This window comes from Eschrichtius robustus, chromosome 16 (genome assembly GCF_028021215.1).
Source record: "Eschrichtius robustus isolate mEscRob2 chromosome 16, mEscRob2.pri, whole genome shotgun sequence".
Taxonomy (NCBI): domain Eukaryota; kingdom Metazoa; phylum Chordata; class Mammalia; order Artiodactyla; family Eschrichtiidae; genus Eschrichtius; species Eschrichtius robustus.
In genome coordinates this window covers 63283253-63304115 of record NC_090839.1, presented here as the reverse complement: position 1 = coordinate 63304115, position 20863 = coordinate 63283253, and positions in this window count along the sequence as shown.

Here is a 20863-nt window from a genome sequence, read left to right as displayed (position 1 = left end):
GCAACGGGGAAAGGAAGTGATTTATCCTTCCTTGTCTCCCAGCCTCTGAAGCCCACACTGCCCTGAGCCCAGTTCCCTTTCTAGAGTCACGTGGGATCAGAAATAAAAATATTATGTCCCCAGGGAGGAAATGGAGTTTAATAACAGGAACCAGCCCTGCAGAGAGAGGAGGGCAGGGCAGAGGTGTTGGGTAGCCTGCGGTGTGAAGGAGCCTGCAGTTAGCAGGGGGCGAGTCAAGGAGAGAGGAACGCTTTGACAGCCCCGGAAGTTGGCATCTGCACCCCCATCAAGACCGCATAGGTTGTTTGCGTCGTCTTCCATTTCTTTTCATCAGTGTCTTACAGTTTTCGGAGTATAGGTTTTTGCCTCCTTAGGTAGGTTTATTCCTAGGTATTTTATTCTTTTTGATGCGATGGTAAATGGGATTGTTTCTTTAATTTCTCTTTCTGATCTTTCGTTGTTAGTGTATAGAAATGCAATAGATTTCTGTGTACTAATTTTGTAACCTGCAACTTTACCGAATTCATTGATGAGCTCTGGTGGTTTTCTGGTAGCATCTTTAGGACTGACATGTACACACTGCTATATTTAAAACAGATAACCAACAAGGACCTACTGTATAGCACAGAGATCTCTGCTCAATATTATGTAACAACCTAAATGGGAAAAGAATTTGAAAAAGAATAGATACATGTATATGTATAACTGAACCACTTTGCTGTGCACCTGAAACTAACACAACATTGTTAATCAACTATACTCCAATATAAAATAAAAAGTTAAAAAAAAAAAAAAAAAGACCACAGAGGCCGCTTGCACTCCCATTAAGAAGTCAGGGAGGTCGTTCAGCTGGTAAAGATGCCCCAGCCTCCCAGGGGTCTGTTAGGAGGGGGAGAGTAAAAGATGTGTCCGAGGAACAGATAGAGACCATGTGAGTGAGTTCAGCCAGGAGGACAGCCAACCCCATGTAAACTTGTATCTTGGCAGAAGAGTTGGAGAAATACCTACACTGCCCTGGTGCCCATGGCAAAATCATCAAGGGGCTTTTTTACCCCTCAAGGTCAGATTGAGGCTAAAAGCTTGTTTGCCTTCAAATCCAGCCTCCACCACTTCCCACCTGGGGACTGGGGTTGGTCACTTCTGGGTAGCCTCTGTTTCTTCTTTCTGCATAAAATACGGTTGGAGATCATCAAAGCGTTTAGGGTGGATATGAGAACTACCTGCTGGCTTAGGCTGTGCCTGGTGCACAGTAAATACTCAATAAATGTGAATCATTGTGATTATCTTGTTTCAAGTTACTCCAGAACCATGAAAGGACCAGGAAGAACTAGAGTTTATGACACCAGCTCATAAAACTGGGAAAGCACAGATTTACGTAGAGGAGACTGAAAGACGTGTGTCTTTAGGAAAACTGTTGTTTGCATTGAAGTGAGACCCTCTTTGGAACTGGGAAGGAAGACCTAAAATGTTTGGGGAGCCAAGAGTGCGAGCGGAAACGGTATGGTATAGGCTTGTTTTCCTGATTTAAGATGCATTAATTGCCATCAGTACTTTTTAAAAATAAGACACTCTCTCCCTCCAGTCTGGTTCCTCGTCTGTCTCTCTCTCTCTTTCCCCCACCATCTCCCTCTTTCTCTTCCTCCTTCCATCTCTCTCTTCTTTCCTCCCATCCTCTCTCCCTTCTTCCCTCCTTCTCTCCATCTCCATTTCTGTCTCTTTCTCTCCTGTCTCTCCCTCCCTTTCTCTCTCTCCCTGTCTTTCAGTTTCTGTCTCTCTCCATGACCCAGATGCACACACACACATGTGCACACACACACACACACACACACAAGTACATACACATGCAAGCATATGCCCACACATACGTGCACCGGCACATACACGCACGTGCACTCTTGCACGCACGCACACATGCGCGCGCACACACAAACAAGGACATACACATGCAAGCATGTGCCCACACATACGTGCACCTGCACATACACACACATGCACTCTTGCACTCACGCACACGTGTGCGCACACACACAAACAAGTACACACACATGCAAGCATGTGCCCACACATACGTGCACCTGCACATACACGCAGGTGCACTCTTGCACGCATGCACACACATGCGCACACACACACGGCAATCTCTGCTCCCCAGCTCTTTGGCCCTTCCTCTCTGTGGCAACCTATTTTTCCACACACTGATTGTGCCTGCATCCGTCTTCCCCACTTGCAGGCAATAGCCGATTTGTCCATCTGTGCCCCTCACCAGTGCCTTGCATTGTGCCTAAGGTATCAAGGCGGCTCGGAGAGTGACCCAAGTGGGCATCTGGCTGCGTGGACAGTTTACTCTTAAGTAGAGTGGGAAGCACACTGTTTCTCCAGTGCCCTCAGCATCACAGCCTGAGCTCTCCAAGCACTTGCCGCTCCCGCCAGCTCAACCAGAGACCTTGATTCCTGTCCAAGGCTGCCTTTCCAACTTGGGACCCGGATGATCACATTTTCAGAGAGTAGAGGGAAAATCCCTGGGCTGCCTACAGCCAGGCGTTGCTCCATGAGAAAAGGGGATGGCACTTACCCCCAGGGTCCTTGTAGCCGGAGTCCCTCTCGGCTGCCGGGGCCTGCAGCCCACTCCAGATCCACCCCAAGGGGGCCAGGTCTGGGTCTCCTTTCTCCATCAGGGTCAAGGAGATCTTCCTGGCCAGAGCCTCACCGTCAGGCTCATGGAGCAGGGCATAGTGGTACTCCCTGGAGAGAAGATCCTCTGCCAGCAGGTTGTCCAGAAGCGCCTGCACTTGGCTCGGCCGATGGCTGGAGAGCAGCATCCGGACCTGACTCAGGATGGTCTGGAAGTGATTCATGGTAGCTCTCGGATGCAGGGCAGCTGCCCGGGACAGCGCCTGGGATCTCTGCTCACCCAGCCTGCAGCATCCAAAACGTGAAGTGAGAAACAGGATGAGGGAACCTCTGCAGTTTATTGAAGTTTATTCCTGCTTAGGAGGATTTCCTCATTTGCATGTTAGGCTGGGGTTGCCTGATGAATTAATGGAAGTGGGTTCTGGGGCTGATTTAGACCCCATAGATGTTCGCTGGTACCACTCATGCGCATGTACCAGAGAAGCTCACAGCTTTGTGGACTCCTTTAGATCCAATCCGGTGTTTATTATACTAAGAGGAAGGGGGCTTGCCTCTTTGAGGACCTATAAGGTGATAGGCCTTTTTAGGTGTTGTATCATAACAAGAAGGCATTGGGGCGTAGAGGTTAAGCAGTTGGGTTTGGAGCCAATCTGTCTGTGTTCAAATCCCAGATTACTTGATATTGGGCACGTTACTTAGCCTCTTCTTGCCCCCATTTCTCCATCTGAAAAGCTGTAGGGATAATAATAGTACTTACCTCTTAGAGTTGTAGGGAAGATTAAATAAGATAATGCATGTAGAGTACCTAGCACATTATCTACAACTTGTTAATAGTTCAATACAACTGAGTTCAATAAATATGAGCCATTATTGTTATTGATTAATCATGCAAACAGCTGTGTCACCTTGGGCTCAACCTCACTAAACTTCAGACTCTTCCTCTGAAAAATCTCTCAATAAAAGTAATTCAATCTCATCAAGTTGTCTTGAGGATTAAAAGAGATAATGCCTTTAAAGGGCTTAGTACCGGCCGTAAGAAGCACTTCATGAACATTGACTACATACTAATATTATCCCCAATTTACTAACACACAAAACAGAGGCTTTACATAGGAGCCAGTCTGTTGTAGGATTCTACCCTGAAAAACCCAACCCCACCTTTTCTTTAAAATCATAGTTGATTGCTCTTCCAGAAACACACTGTGACCTGGTTTCCTTTCCTGGCCTCAGCTTTACCATCTCTCAAAATGGGACCATTTGCATTGTTCATTTCAATGAGACAAACAGGGATTTCCACTTCCAGTATGGGTGAGAGCTCCTATCTGACTAACTCTACCATAAATGACAACTAAAAACTCTGGTGGGGCAGGGGAGAGGTTATAAAAAATGACTACCTGAAGGCCCTGGGGAGTGACCAGAGCAGGCAGACCCTGGAAGGGAGTCCATATGTGGAAGATAAGAATATCACTGGTGAATTCCCAGCTCATTAGCTTAGCTCAAAGAGGTCTCAATTAGTGCTGTGCAGGGCAACTAAAATTCTGTAAAAAATGAAAAGTTTTACTGCCCTGAATAACCAGAGGACAGAATTTGGGATAACAATCATTGCTGGAAAGTGGGAGTAGAAATTCCAGGAAGGAGAAAGACAGAGAGAAGTTGCCCCAAGTTCTGTGTATAAACTGCCCAAGTATCTGGCTGACCTCTGAACCTTGAATTCATGGCTCATTCATGTTCTTGCTCATTCATGCATTCATGGGCAGACTCCAAACAACTAACTAAGGCTAAAGGAGCTGGGCTGAGACTTGAGTCGCAACCTACTATGGGGGTGGGGTGGGGGTAGGAGACTATGCACTTGACTCCAGCCAAGATGTGAGCCTGCCAAAACAACAACAGCAACAAAATTAACCCTGTTCTGATTATAACATAATCCAGAGTGTTTACAATATATCATTCATGATGGGCAGTGCACATCCAAAATTACCTGACTATATAGAGATCGGAAATGGGGACCCACTCTCAAGAGAAAAGAACAATCAATGGAAATTGACCTCAAGATGACCCAGATGTTGAAATTAGCAGGCAAGGATTTTTTTAAAGCAGTGACTCTAACCATGAATGAAAAAGACATAAAGGATGTCAAGGAAAATATGCTCATGAAAATAAAAAGATAGGAACTTTCAGCAGAAAAACAGAAAATATTAAAAATTACCAAATGGAAATTATAAAAGTGAAAATTACAATATATGAAACTTTAAAAGTAATTGAATGGGATTAACAGCAAAATGGCGATGACAAAAGAAACTTTAAGATGCAGCAATAGAAATTACTTGATCTGAAGAACAGAGAGAATAAGATTGAAAAAAATGAGCTTCAAGGATATGTGGGACAATGTCAAAAGGTCCAACTTATACATATTTAGAGTCACAGAAGGAGAAGAGAGAGAATGGGGAGAAAAAAGATGAGAAAAAAGATTTGAAGAGAATGGGGAGAAAAAGGATGAGAAAAAAGATTTGAAGAAATAAACTTCTCAAATTTGGTGAAATGAAAACCATGAAACTCAGCAGGACAAATACAAGGGAATCCACACCTAGACACATCATAATCAAACTGCTGAAAACCACAGATAAGGAGAAACTCATGAAAGCAGCCAGATCAAAAGAACACATTACATTCGGTAGGGCACGTGAATAATCACCGACTTCTCCTTAGAAATCATGGAGGCCAGAAGACAGTGGAACAGTATCCTGGAAAAACTGAGAAGAAAAAAAATGTCAACAGAGATTTCGAAATACAGTGAAAACATCCCTCCAGAATGCAGGAAAAATAGATATTTTCAGATTTAAAAAACTAAAAGAATGTGTTGCAACAGACCTGCACTATAAGAAATGCTAAAATAAGTTCTTTAGGTGGAAGGAAAATGATATCAGTTAGAAACTCAGCTCTACAGGACGGATTGAGGAGCATCAGAAGTAGTAATCTCTGGGTAAGTATAAAAGATTGCTTTCTTTCCTCTTAATTTATTAAAAAACATAACTGCTTAAAGCAAAAGGTAGGGTACTATCTTGTGATTTTAAATATATGTAGATATAATACATATGAAGTCTATACCATAAAGGATGGTATAGCATACAGGGTGATTATTGGACCCATATGATAGCAAAGTTTCTATATATCAAGTGGTACAATATTACCTCTATGTAGGTTGGGAGAATGGAAGGTGTATATTAAAAGCCCTTGGACAACCACTAAAACATCATGCAAAAAGGTATAGCTATTGAAGCCGCAATTTGAAATTAATACAGAAGTTTAAATGAGATGGATTCAACTCTTGGCTTGAATAAGCAGTCCAACAAGATCATGACATTATAAATTTTATGTATAAAGGCAGAAGGTAGAGAAGTAGAAGATAGAAATTCTAAAGCTTTTCTCACCTAATAAAGTACTTGTACTTTTAAGCAAACAGAGATGTAGATGTAAATATTATCCTCCTGGCAACAAATTATCAATTAAGACAATCAAAATTGCACACTTTTTAGGCATTAAAGTCATAATTCACACGGCAAATCACTAATTTTGAAGGCTGGGTATCTTGTACTTCTTTGTGCAAATAATACTTTTAAGAATAGTTTTACAATCACAAAACAAAGTTTTACATCCTCACACAGGTCTTCCCCCATGACAAAAGAATGAGGTAGATACCTGTGCAAATGTTCTCAGTTTCATCAGAACTAACTTTGTGATGCAGAAAAGTGTCTGCTTTACCGCAGCTAGAGAGGAAGAGGAAATTTTTACCCCTACTTCCCCTTTCTTTCTGAGATTTCTTTCCCCAGCAGTTGGAAGACCACACAGTTTCTTGGACAAGGTGGTAATGCCCATCAATTATCCCTGAGAGAAAAAGAGGAGATTTGAGAGCTTAAAACTTATTAGTTAGGAAAGAAGGGGGCCAAAAGAGAATTTTAACAGAAGGAATAGATTGCATCTTCATCCATGGTTGTGGAGAAGATGGCAGGTGGGTCAGTTGCTGAGAGGAATAAAGAAACCGTGTTCTAAAGTACCTCACCTCTGAGGCACTTGAGAGAGAGGACCAGGCCTGAGAATCCATCCCCAGGCATCCAACGTGGGGATAAGAACAAGGCCATGAGTCTCCATCAAACATCCCAAGGTGGGGATGAGAAACAGGGCATGAGACTCCATCCCCCAGCATCCAAGGTGGGGATGAGAACCAGGGCATGAGAATCCATCCCCGAGCATCCAAGGTGGGGGTGAGAACCAGGGCATGAGAATCCATCCCCGAGCATCCAAGGTGGGGGTGAGAACCTGGGCATGAGAATCCATCCCCGAGCATCCAAGGTGGGGGTGAGAACCAGGGCATGAGAATCCATCCCCGAGCATCCAAGGTGGGGGTGAGAACCTGGGCATGAGAATCCATCCCCGAGCATCCAAGGTGGGGGTGAGAACCAGGGCATGAGAATCCATCCCCGAGCATCCAAGGTGGGGGTGAGAACCAGGGCATGAGAATCCATCCCCGAGCATCCAAGGTGGGGGTGAGAACCAGGGCATGAGAATCCATCCCCGAGCATCCAAGGTGGGGGTGAGAACCAGGGCATGAGAATCCATCCCCGAGCATCCAAGGTGGGGGTGAGAACCAGGGCATGAGAATCCATCCCCGAGCATCCAAGGTGGGGATGAGAACCAGGGCATGAGAATCCATCCCCGAGCATCCAAGGTGGGGATGAGAACCAGGGCATGAGAATCCATCCCCGAGCATCCAAGGTGGGGGTGAGAACCAGGGCATGAGAATCCATCCCCGAGCATCCAAGGTGGGGGTGAGAACCAGGGCATGAGAATCCATCCCCGAGCATCCAAGGTGGGGGTGAGAACCAGGGCATGAGAATCCATCCCCGAGCATCCAAGGTGGAGATGATGGATAATGAAACAGCAAACATTGGGTGCACAGAACCAGGGACTAGGGTAGCTTTTCCTAGCCATTTCCAAGGCTACCTTCCTCTTTCCTATCAATCCAGTGCACTACCAGTTCACATGCTTAGTCAGGAAAATCTGAAAGCCAGCTTCTACTTGGTCACTGACTCACTGTGCCACCACAGGCAGTACATTTCCTCTCTCTGGCCCACTATTTCATCACATGTGAAATAGTAGGTCAGATTACATGATTCCTAGAACTTCTTTCAGTTCTGAGATGCTGCCGTTTATAGGGAGGTGTCACCTTGCTGCGGAACCACTGGTCCCAGAGCTCCACAGTATTCCCTTGTGATTAGTCATGAGCGCAGCATTTCCTCTGTCTACAGTGATTCAAATCTCCCTGTAAGACTTTTTTCTTATAATCACATGCAATGTGTGCTATTATTTACCTGATATTTTACTTTAATCTGGATTATTTCTTTAATATATCATAAAAGGAAATTTCATATTCCTATCACAGTTGGAAAGTCATATCACTTGCCCAAGAATAGTGATAAATGGATGGAAAGTAAAATGATGTTTATATTCTTCTGCTTGTTGAAGTTTCTGATCCTGAGGTCCAATGTCTCTTTGTGACAAAGGGTGGTTAGCAAGTGTTACAGAGGGGTTAAAGGTAGACCAGCACCTAGCTGAAACGGTCTGCATCAGAAAAGTAGTAAAAAATTTAAAAGCTACCACTAAGGATGTAGAAAAACAAGAACTCTCCTACTCGGCTGGAGAGCACTTAGAATAGTGTGATCATCTAGGGTAACCCTTTGGCAATACCTAGTGAAATGGGAGAAGTACATACCCAGTATTTCCACTCCTCACCATATAACCCAGGAAAATTCTTAACACATGTGCAAGACACACCAAGCGGCATTATTTGTGATGGCAAAAAATAAGAGATAACAATCAACATAGAATAGAGATGAATGTCTTTTATAAGCATTCTGGAACACATGCGGATTTAATGAATTGCACATAATGGACGCAATCAGAGTGAAGGACTTTAACGGCTGTTAAAAAATGGAGTCAGTCAAATCAATTACACTTTGAGATATAGTGCAAGTTTTAAAGGGTTAATGGTTGCACCTTTACAATTTCATATCCTTCTGTTTCATGATAGTATGGTGTTACACACAAAGGTGAATCCAAAAGCTGCTAAATCCATGAGGGTGTTATATTTCTAAGAAGAGAACCTTAAAACAGGTTACCAAGGGCTCTGAATTCTGATATAGGCATACCAGAATCTTCTCACGAGCTCAGCTGATAGTATAATCTCTATCCCTTTTGTGGCATTGGTCATTCATGATTGCCTACCTGTAATTCCTTCCAGAATCATCACAGGTTATATGTCAAGAAGGCTATCTGACTGTACTTCCACGAAAAACTGATAATTTTAAAGAAAAGTGCTGTTCATCTTTATGTGTATTGAAGGATAATGTCTTTAAATGGTTTCTGTTTGACAATCCCACAGTGGCAAAATGACCACATTAAACTTGCCTCGTGGAAGGCAGCTATTTGGAGTATAGCAAGAGGTTGGAGAGTCTGAGTTCCATTCCCAATTCTGGTTGTATTTTAGGTTTTTAAAGATTATATGATTATTGTTACAAAGTTGGATGCTTTTTATGCTAATAGCAAATTTCTACATATTGTGTCTAAGGCTTAAGAATGTCTATCTCAGAGAGAAAGGCATAAAATTTATGAACAGCGACAAATACACTGTGCATATGTATAATTTCATCCTTGAGTGCTTGTGACTTGATTAGGTCTGTCCTGTAGAGTAGAGCGTAGAGTCAATTAGTCCTTATGATGTTCTGTGTGGCTGAAGACTTGGGAGACATGAAAATGATACGTGAAGCAAGGTTTTATGATTATAGAATCAAAGCTATTGGATTTTATTATTAAAAGTTGAAACTTAACGTGTATAAACGAAAACCAATGAAAGAAGGTAGTCATTTCATTGACCCATAAAAAATCACCCTAAGAACCTAGAAACAACCTAAATATGTTTCCAAAGTAGACTGGATAAACAAGTTGCAATATATTGCTACATATACACTAATATGTATAAAATAGATAACTAATAAGAACCTGCTGTATAAAATAAATAAATAAAAATATATATTGCTACAATGGAATCTCACACAGTAGTTAAAATACATGAACCAGGGCTGCATGCGTTAACATGCCAAGCTCAACAACATAACAAGTGTAAAACCAATTGCAGTCTGCAAAGTAGTGTCTAGGGATGGGGTACATACAAGGGGAGGATGTGCATGAAAATGATCAACTGTCAATTCAGGAGACTGGTTATTTCTAGAACGAAGAGGCGTGGCCATGAGAGGGAGGAAGGGGGACAGCATCACGGAGGGATTCAAGGGAACTTAGATAAAACTTTAATGTTCTATTTCATTAGCAGAATTGCGATTACATACCTATTCCTATTCTTATTCGTTATAACTTCTTGTGTGTCTAAAATATCCAATTAGGCTGAGGCATATGACATTGCTGATATTTGTCTGCTTTAATCTACAAAACAGCCGCATCATATGGTGTGACCAGTATAATGATGATGGCGGTGATGACGAAGAATTGAAAGGTAACTCTCTTGCCATGGGATTCACTGTCATTTAAAGCCTATAGGTGAACCCCTCCTCTCCTGTTATCTGGTTACCAGCAGGGTGGTACAGGAGCCACACTTGGGAAACTGATTTAGTGAATGTTGTCATGGTTTTGTCATAAATCGAGACCTGTGGTCTGGCCTTGGGGATGAGAAACTTGTGGTCTGAGACTAGAAGTGGTGAAAGAGAGGGTGCTCTAGGGTCTGCAGAGAGGAGGCAGTGCAGCTGGGTCACAGGCAAGAAAGCTCAGGCCCTAGGCTCAGGGCTCAGGTAGTCCTTGAGGTCACCTACCTGCTGAGTGAGAGGCAATTGCCTTCTGACTATTTCCTGCTCCTCTGACTTGGAGATAGATGATGATGATGATGATGTATTAAAATATTCAGATACCATATCTTGAGTGAAAGTAGTGGGGAGCTAGACACTTTCTGTATATGGTCTCATCATCACCAAAGGCGCCGCAAGGTGTGCATAATCATCTCATCTTACAGATGAGGCTCAGAGACGTGAAGTCGCGGAACCCAGCAGGAACCTGAGGAGGAATCCCGGCTGGGGGCTTGCAAAAGGAAGAGAGGTCCTGGCTGCTTCCTCCTGAGATGCCAGGAGAGCAGCTTCCTGCGTCCACAGGTCCTGTAAGCATGGCAGGACTGGGCCCTGTGGCTGCCGTGTGTCTGCCCACAGACCAGGACAATGAGCCACTACGTCGCAGCCTGAGTCACCTTAACCACCACTCACGGATGTGGACGGTTGCTTTTGCTTCTTGGGTTTTCTCCTGGTTTGTGACTGCAGTGGTAGTGGGGAGAGTGGGTGGGGACTGACATGTAGTTTACAGGATGATGTCATGACCTGCCTAGGCTCATGGGGGCCAGAGTTGGAGTCAGGGGACCTGGGCCCAGTGGGGTGCTGGAGTCGGCTTCACCATCTCCCCCTCCACCACCGCCAGTAATCACCACCACCATTTCCTTCTCCAGCATCACTACCCTCATCTCCCTTCATCTCCTACCTCCATCGTTCCCACCACTACTTCCATGATCACAAGCACCACCATCTCTACCACCTCCATCATCACCACTACCATTGATACCACCTCTATCATCTCTATCATCTCCACCACTTCTACTACATCTATCATTTTCACCACCACCATCGCCTTCCCCATCATCACCAGTACCATCTGCCCCCCCACTTCCATTACCGCCACCATCATTTCCCTCTCCACCACCCCCATCATCCCCGCCATTACTTCCACGATCACCACCACCTCCACCACCTTCATCATCTTCTTCCCACCACCTCTATCTTTTCCACCATCCCCACCACCACTTTCACCACTTTTCACCGCCATCGTTCATGATCACCATCACCTCCACCAGCTCCAAACCTCCGTCATGATAAGCACTGTTCCTACTACAACATTATTACCACGTCTGGCACCATGCATCATCTTCAACTCAGAAATTTGTACACCAGCTTATAAGGTGAGTTTTCTTATTATCACCATTGTACAAGGAAACTTGAAGAAGATTCAAAAGCAGGCCCTTGTGATTCCTCTTGATATTCTTAACAAGGGGGTATTGGGACCATTTGTTAACATGGAATTTGACCCAATGTGGAAATGCTATCTCTTTCTCTCAGTGGGTCAGTTCTGGGGATGCAGAGAAGATCAAACTGTTTTCTACAAGTTCTCTACACTTATGAAAGGAATTTGGGTGTCACAGGGACCTGAGACTCAGAGACATTGTGTCCTGTTCAAGGTCATATAACCAGTAACTGCCAGGATTTAATCAGAGAGTGTCCGCTGTCAAAGCCTACAGGATCACAAACTTAACCACTGCCTTAGTCATGGAGCTGGGGTGATGTGAGTCCTTCGTAAACTATCGAGGTTTTGGTAGCCCTGGAGATGTGCCACTTGGCTCTCCTCAAGAGAGAACCTGCCACAGGGTGTGCAGTCAGCTGACAGCTTCCAGCCCTGGATGCCTCGGGACTCTGCCTCTGCTTGTAGGTTCATGCTAGGTGTTTCCCAGGAAGTCTGTGGCCAATGACTGAGCATGGCAGTGATACAAGGCCATTTCTGGGCAGTGTGGGGCTCTTCTATGAGCATCCTAAGTACCCAGGCTCCCTGTTGACCTGTCTGAGCCTTCTCAGAGCTGCACCACATCTGAAGCTCTTTCTACATAATCCTCCTCTCTTTTCAAACATGGCAGATCTGCTCGCCTAGTCCTGTTCTCTCTCCCCTTTATCTTTTGGAGGCAATATCCCCTAACAATCTCTTGAATTCCAACTCTGTCTTGGTGTCTGCTTCCTGGAGGACCTCAAATGACACAAGGGTAGAAGTTTGTACCATCATAGCAGAGGGAATTGTTTTCCATCTTTAAGATATGACTTTAGACACTCATACTCCTTAACTAACGTAACCGTTTCCTGTAGCAAGTATAAAACTAATATAAATCTACTGCAGTGTCATAAAACTGCACTGATGTACATCTGGCCCATGTTAACTGAAAGGAAGCCAGGGAGTGTGTGGGAATGGCTGGCTTTGTTGTTAGTATAGGTGGATTTGAATCCCTATTCTACCAGATACAAGTTTGAAGATGCCCTTTTACTTCTCTGTGCCTTACTGCCTTAATTTCCTCATGTTTGAAATGGTGTTAATCATCCCAGCCGTCCAGGGAGGTTTTGAGGACATAATTCTTTATTTAAGTTATCAGAAAACATGTATACATGTCCTGACACATAGTAGGCATCCAACAAATTATTTCATTTACTGAGTGCCTAACCCAAGTGTGGTACTATATTTACCAGGCATTGGGAATATAGCAGTGAACAAAAAAGACCAAATTTCCTATTCTCATGGAAATTAGTCTTATCGGTTAAAGCTAAATCTGAAATATCTTGAATGTCTGAATAGCTGTTGAAACCAAGTAAGATAAGCCTCTCCTTTGAGAAGGGAAAAACTTGAGAGCAGGACTAAAATTGTTACATCTTCTTGTTGAATTGAACTTGTTATCATTATGCGATGACTCTCTTTTTTTTTTTTTTTTTTTAATTTTTATTTATTTATGGCTGTGTTGGGTCTTCGTTTCTGTGCAAGGGCTTTCTCCAGTTGTGGCAAGCGGGGGCCACTCTTCATCGCGGTGCACGGGCCTCTCACTATCACGGCCTCTCTTGTTGCAGAGCACAGGCTCCAGACGCGCAGGCTCAGCAGTTGTGGCTCACGGGCCCAGTTGCTCCGCGGCATGTGGGATCTTCCCAGACCAGGGCTCGAACCCGTGTCCCCTGCATTGGCAGGCAGATTCTCAACCACTGCGCCACCAGGGAAGCCCGCGATGACTCTCTTGACCTCTGATAATGCTTTTACCTTAAAGTCTATTTGTCTTATACTAATACAGTGACACTAACTTTATTTTAATTATATTTATCTGGCATATCTCTTTCCCATATCATTTGACTTTTTATCTTATTTATTTATTTATTTGGCCACACTGCATGGCTTTCGGGATCTTAGTTCCCCAACCAGGGATTGAACCCGGGCCATGGCAGTGTAAGCGCCGAGTCCTAACCACTGGACCGCCAGGGAACTCCTCATTTACTTTTAATCTCTCTAGAGCTCTTAAACTTTAAATATACCTCTTATACATAATATATCCATTCTAAAAATCATTGTCTTTTGACTAGAGAGTTTGATCCATTTACAGTTCTACTCATGGTGCTGTACTTCCTTTCCTCTGTGTGGGATTTTTTTACCTGTGAGCTATTCGTTTCTTTAGAAATTTATGGTAGGTGTTGTTTGAGTTCTGTTGTGAAGTTAGTTCCATTAGTGAGTAGTCAGCTTCACTTCTGCTAACCCCTGGGGACCCTACTTTCAACTTGTGACATCTTTAAATTACATATTTGCTTGAGGGTTTTTTTTTTTTAAATTTTTTATTTACTACTTACGTAGCATGAATTCAGGTCACAAGCCTGAGTGAAGACCCCCTTGTGATGACAGATTCTCAGGTGAGATTTTTTTTCTCCTACACTCACCCCCGTGATTGAGACAGGCAAGTTTTGTAGCTATCTCTTCTGTCTGGCAGGGTATGTTTCTCACACATCCTTACAGAGAAGGTGTAATCCTCTGGGGTTCTGCTCTATTATGGGATCTACTGTTAAATTCTCAGTTGGGGGTTCCCTAGACTGTGTCCTGCCCTTATACCTACTGCATCCTTTAAAGGGGAAGCTCAGATTATCCAGAGTTTGAAAGAAACCCTCAGGAAAGAACTGGCTTTGATGGATGCTCACCACCCAGTATCCCTGACTTTATGTCTCTGGGGACTCCGTGGATTCCTTACCTTTGTGCTAGATCAGCAAAGTGTTTAAAAGATGCATTCAAGTATCTTATGCAGCATTTTAGTTGTTTCAGTGGGTGGAGTATTAGGGTCCTAATCCTCCACAGAGCTAGAATTATGAGTCTCTCTATTACTTCTAATATAAATGACTTCAGGATGTGTGAAATTTCCTAGAATTTTGTTCTTAGTCCTCTCCCTTCTTGAACAAACTATGTTTTTTTTTCGGACTATAAAAGTCTGGCATAATTTCTAGTGGTTGAGATAGCTACCATAGTTTCTCTAGTTCTTTATGGAACTACTTATGACAAACTTGCATTAAATAAAAACATTCCTGACACAAAGATAAAAATTCCTAACTATGATAGGGCATCTCATCTTTCTACGCACGCTCAAAGCCAAACCTACTGACTCTGAACTCAAAATCTGCTCCTCTTTCTTTGTTTCCTGAGTCAGTGAATGACGTTCCCTCTCCCCGGGCAGCCAGGTCAAGGACCTGAAGTACGTCTTCCGCCTGAACCACATCCTTCCCCTACCTGCAATTTGTTCCTGGGTCATTTGATTATATGGCCAATGTATATCTGGAGTTTCTAATCCACCTTCATCTCTACCCAGCCTAAATCATAATCCTTAATATAATCTTCCCCATCATGTCTCATCTAGCCTCTAATATGGTCCTTATCTAATAGCAGAATATCTGACAGTTAATCTCCCTGAAAATCCTATGAGGTGTGTACTGTTACTATTCCCATTATACAGATGAAGAAGCTGAGGCTTGTAAAGATTAAGGGAGTGTCCCAGGGCTAGTCAGTGGTGGAGCCTGACGCCACACAGTGGTCTAATCTAGAGCCTATATCGTAGCCACCACTCTCTAAATGTGTTTTCCTGGTCCAGTGGTCAGGACTCCGTGCTGTCACTGCTGAGGACCAGGTTCAATCCCTGGTCGGGGGAACTAAGATCCCACAAGCCCTGCGGCACGGCCAAAAAAAAAAAAAAAATTTGTTTTCCTACCTTCACCCTCACCTCCTCTAATTCACAGCCGCAGCAGCTAGGGGAATCTTTCTAAACTGCAACAGTGATCATGTCCTGCCTCAACTCAAAACCCTCTGCTCAAAACCCTTTATCCCCACTGCCTTGGGATAAAGCATCAGCTCTTCAGTGAGGTCTCATGTGCACAGCCTCTGTGCTTTCATCTCCTACTACGAAAAACACCCCTTACCGCATCCCAGTCTACTGCAGCTACATCGTGACCCACTCACAGTATCTGAAGGGAAGCCATGTTCTTCCATCCTCCTGTGACTTCAACTCACACTATTCTCTTACTGTATACATTTTCTCCTCTTCTTCACTTGGTGAACTCCTACACATTCTTCAATACCCAGCCCAAATGTTACTTAGGGGAAGACTCTCCTGACCCCCTCCAGGAAGAACTAGTCATTGTGTCCTTTGCCCTTTAATACCTTGTCAGGAAATTCTTGATCTTTGAGGATCATTTGTACCAAAAAAAGTAAAGTAAAAGCAAATTCAGTTAGAATGGAACTAAAATTTCATAGTAAATGTCAAGAGGAAAAAAAAGATTTGATTGAGACTCTACTTTTAAAAGTGAAACTAAATGAAACTAAAATTTACAGGCATTATTCTATCTTTAGCTAACAAAATTACAATTGCAATTCTGTACTAATTCTTAGACTAAACAGATGATGAAGCCAGGGCCGATATTTCTTTTTCTCTTTGACACATCTTCCTGACAAAAATTTGTTTGAAAGTTATGATATGACATCCTTTTCTGCAAGTTTCACACCATGATCATACAGAGAGTCATGCTTGTAAAAATATTATAAGATGCTATCAGTTTCCCAGAGGCCTTTCTTAGTCTTTTCATAATGAAATTGTTCTCTTTTAAGCACCTGTCCTGTCTTCTTCTCCTCATTTTCCTCTTCTTTAGTTGTGCCTTGGTCTAAGAATCACATAGGCCGGATGCTCATTTGTCAATATCTTTGGGGGTGTTTGAATGGTTCTCCAATATCACGTACATCAACTTCAGGAAATTCTGTAACTTTGCAAGAATGACAATTTTATTTTGCAGATGGTGGCAAACATTCAGACAAACTGACCAACACCCAAGAAAGAGGGTGATGGACAGAGCCAGATGCTGCATTCAGTAGGGAGGGTTCGACGGGTCTGTAGTCTGGTTAATTCTATTGGGCCAATGTCAGTTTCCTGGGTCTGCTAATGCACTGTAGTTATGTGAGATGTTGCCATTGGGGGAAGCTGGGTGAGAGACACACCACACTGCTTGATACTATTTTTGCAACAGCTTACGAGTCTATAATTATTTCACAGTAAAATGTTACAAATATAAAAACAATTCACAGCCAATAGGAGCCTAAGGAAATATGGAGACTAAATGCATGAGAACTAAACTTATAAATTAAACTTATAAAGGACCAGACACGTCATTAAAATTTTCTTGTGATGATTGCTTTTGTTTTCCTAGGCATCCAGGTGGGGAGTAGGGGTTTTCACTAAATACTTGGGTTTTCACTAACTCCTTTCATGAAATTATAATTATTTACTTAACTACCTACCTTCTCCCATTGGACTGTGTACTCCTTAAAGGCAGAGAATGGGCCTCATTCATCTTTCTATTTCCAGGGTCCATCATAAGGTCTGCCATAGATAAAGCCTTTGATAAAAACTTAATGAGTGAATAAATGAATGAAGACGTGAACAAAGGCACTAGAAGATTGGGTTTCTAATATGGTCCTGGCATAGCTAAGCCCTGGGAAGGGCAGCCGATTTCTTCTAGAGGTGGTTTGGTTGGAGTTTTGGATGTAACCATAATTGCCACGGGTGATGGGAAGCCTGCCCGTAGGATTTACTCCACTTGTTCTTAGCATATGCAAGCAGATGGTGTTTGCCCACATACCTCTCCTGGCCCCCCATAATCAGTGAGGAGGGCTTGGGGAATTTCAGAAGTGGTATGTTCAGGAAAGCCCAGTTTGGGTGAAGCCACCTTCACTGCCCCCTGGAAAGTGCCCCGTAGCTAAGAATCAACTCTTCCCCACACAGCTCAGCCTCAGGCTCAGTAAGGGGGGGTTAGGAAGTTGGTTTTGCCTCCTGGGAAATAACAGCTCCATCTGCAAAGTGGGGGATCAATTCCTACACTGGCTTTGCCTCCTTTCTTTTCCCCGAAACTGATAAAAAATAAATCCTGCTAGCCATACCTGTCCTTGTCTTTTCTAACGTCCTACTACACATACTGCTCTGCAGCTAGGTCTTCAAATATTTCGTTTAATGTATTTTGGACATCATTCTATATCCATGCATGTAAATCTCTTTCCTTCTTTTTGACAGTATGATAATATTGTATGGAATGGATATATCATTGTTTACCTAGCCAATTCCTCTTAAGAATGGGCATTGATGTTACTTTGGGTTTTTTTTTTACAGACAACCCTGCAACGATCACACACCTCTAAATGCCTAGAGGTTGCCGGCTAGTGCCAATCTGTCCTCCCAAAGGTTGAGGCTGTGTTCACACTCTCAGCTACAGCGTAGAACCATTAAGCCAAGCCTTTGGAAAGAAAAAGGAAATCCTGTTATATATGATGACGACACTTCCCGTACCAGAGAAGAATGAACCTCACTTTACCAGGAGCTCTCTTGGCTATTTTTGTTCTACTTTCAGTCTCCTAACAACCTTGAGGGGACAATGGGACTGGCGACCGGCATTGCTGTTATAATCATTATTTATTTTACAAACGTTTAGTACCAAGCCCAGGTCGGTTGCCAAGCAGCGGGTGGGGCAGGGAGATAACAATGGCCAGGAAGAGAGGTAGGTCCTCTGAGGTGCCTCTCTCTACTGCACAGGTCCTGCAGTCCCAGCCCCACTTCTCAGCTCCTTTTATTTTTCATTTTTTCCCCAACTTTATTATATCATTGACATACAACATTGTGTAAATTTAAGGGGTACAGCGTGTTGATTTGATACACTTGTATATTGCCACACGATTACCACCGCCCTGTTAGTTAACACCTCCATCATGTCACATAATTAACACTTCTTTTTGTGGTGAGAACATTTAACATCTACTCTCTGGCAACTTTCAAGTGCAAAGTGCAGTACTGTTATCTGTATTCACGGTGCTGTGCATTCCTTCCCCAGAGCTTATTCATCTTATGACTGGAACCAGCATCTCCCCGCTTCCCCTGCCCCCAGCCCCTGGTAACCACCACTCTCCTCTGTTTCTTTGAGTTCGGCTTTTTAAGATTCCACATACAGGTGAGGTCATACAGTATTTGTCTTTCTCTGTTTGACTTATGGCACTTAGCATAACGTCATCAAGGATCATCCATGTTGCTACAAACGGTGGGATTTCATTCTTTCTTGTAGTTGAATAATATTCCACTGTATATGTGTACCACATCTTCTTTACCCACTCACCTGCTGACACACACTTAGCTTGCTTCCATGTCTTGGCTATTGTGAATGGTGCTGCAATGTACATGGGAGTGCAGGATCTTGAAGAAATCCTGACTTCATTTCCTTAGGATAAATTCCCAGAAGTGGGATTGCTGGATCGCATGATAGTTCTGTTTGTAAGTTTCTGAGGAATGTACATACTGTTTTCCATAGTGTCTGCACCAATTTACATTCCCACCAACAGTGCACAAGTGTGCTCTTTTCTCTACATCCTCGCCGACATGTTATCTCTTGTGTTTTTATGAAAGCCATTCGAGCAGGGGTGAGGTGATATCTTTCTCAGCTCCCTTTAAAGCCAAACTCCTTGAAAGCACTATCTATATTCCTCGTCTTGAATTCTTCTCCTCCCATTCTCTCTCTCTCTCTCTTTGTTTCCATTTATTTAAAAATTTCGTTTCCTTCCAGTTTTATTGAGATGTACTTGACATACAGCACTGTGTAAGTTTAAGGTGTACAGCGTAATGATTTGACTTAAATACCTCATGAAACGGTTACCACAAGTTTAGTGAGCATCAACATTTCATATAGATACAAAATTAAAGAAATAGGAAAACAACTTTTTTCCTTGTGATGAGAACTCTTAGGATTTACCCTTTTAGCAACCTTCACTTACAGCAAACAGCAGTGTTAATTATATTTATCATGTTGTACGTTACATCCCTAGTACTTATTTATCTTTTTTTTTTTTTATAAATTTATTTATTTATTATTTATTTTTGGCTGTGTTGGGTCTTCGTTTCTGTGCAAGGGCTTTCTCCAGTTGCGGCAAGTGGGGGCCACTCTTCATCGCGGGGCGCGGGCCTTTCACTATCGCGGCCTCTCTTGTTGCGGGGCACAGGCTCCAGACGCGCAGGCTCAGTAATTGTGGCTCACGGGCCCAGTTGCTCCGCGGCATGTGGGATCCTCCCAGACCAGGGCCCGAACCCGTGTCCCCTGCATTAGCAGGCAGATTCTCAACCACTGCACCACCAGGGAAGCCCTATCTTTTTTTCTTTTAATTGAAGTATAGTTGATTTACAATATTGTGTTAGTTTCAGGTGTACAGCAAAGTGATTTGGTTATACATATATATCTATATTCTTTTTTTCTATTCTTTTCCATTGGAGTTTATTACAAGGCATTGAATACAGTTCCCTGTGCTATATAGTAAACCCTTGTTGTTTGTACTTATTTATCTTGTAACTGGAAGTTTGTACTTTTTGACTGCCCTCATCCAATCCTCCCAACCTCCCTCCAACCAGGCTTTCTCTCCTGCCATCCACCGAAATTGCTCTTGTCAAGGTTACTGTTGCCTCCATGCTGTTAAAACCAACATGTAACTTGAACAACCTGTAGTGCATGGCACAGGCTATCACTCTCTTTCTGCAATACTTTCCCCACTTGGGGCTGCTTCTCCTCCTATATCTTGTCTTGGTTGCCCCCCACCCCTCAAAGTTAGAGAACTCCAAGGCTCTGCCCTCAGACCTCTTCTCTTCTTTAGCCACACTCACCCCCTGAGTGATCACATCCAGCCCCATGGTTTTAAGTGCCACCCATACGCTCTTGACTCCAATATTTATGTCCCCCTCCCAGACCTCTGCCACGAACTCCAGGCCTCCATGTCCATCTGTCTGTGCCTCATCTGTCTGTGCTCTGTCCGGACGTCCAGCAGACATCTCCAATGTAACACACTCACACAGGTACAGATGCTCAAGAACATCAGTCATCAGGGAAATGCAAACCAAAACCACTCCACACTCATTGGGATGGCGAAAAAGATGAACGATAGTAAGTGTTGGCAAAACTGTGGAGAAACTGGAACCCTCATACATTGTTGGGAATTTGAAATGGTGCAGCCACTTTGG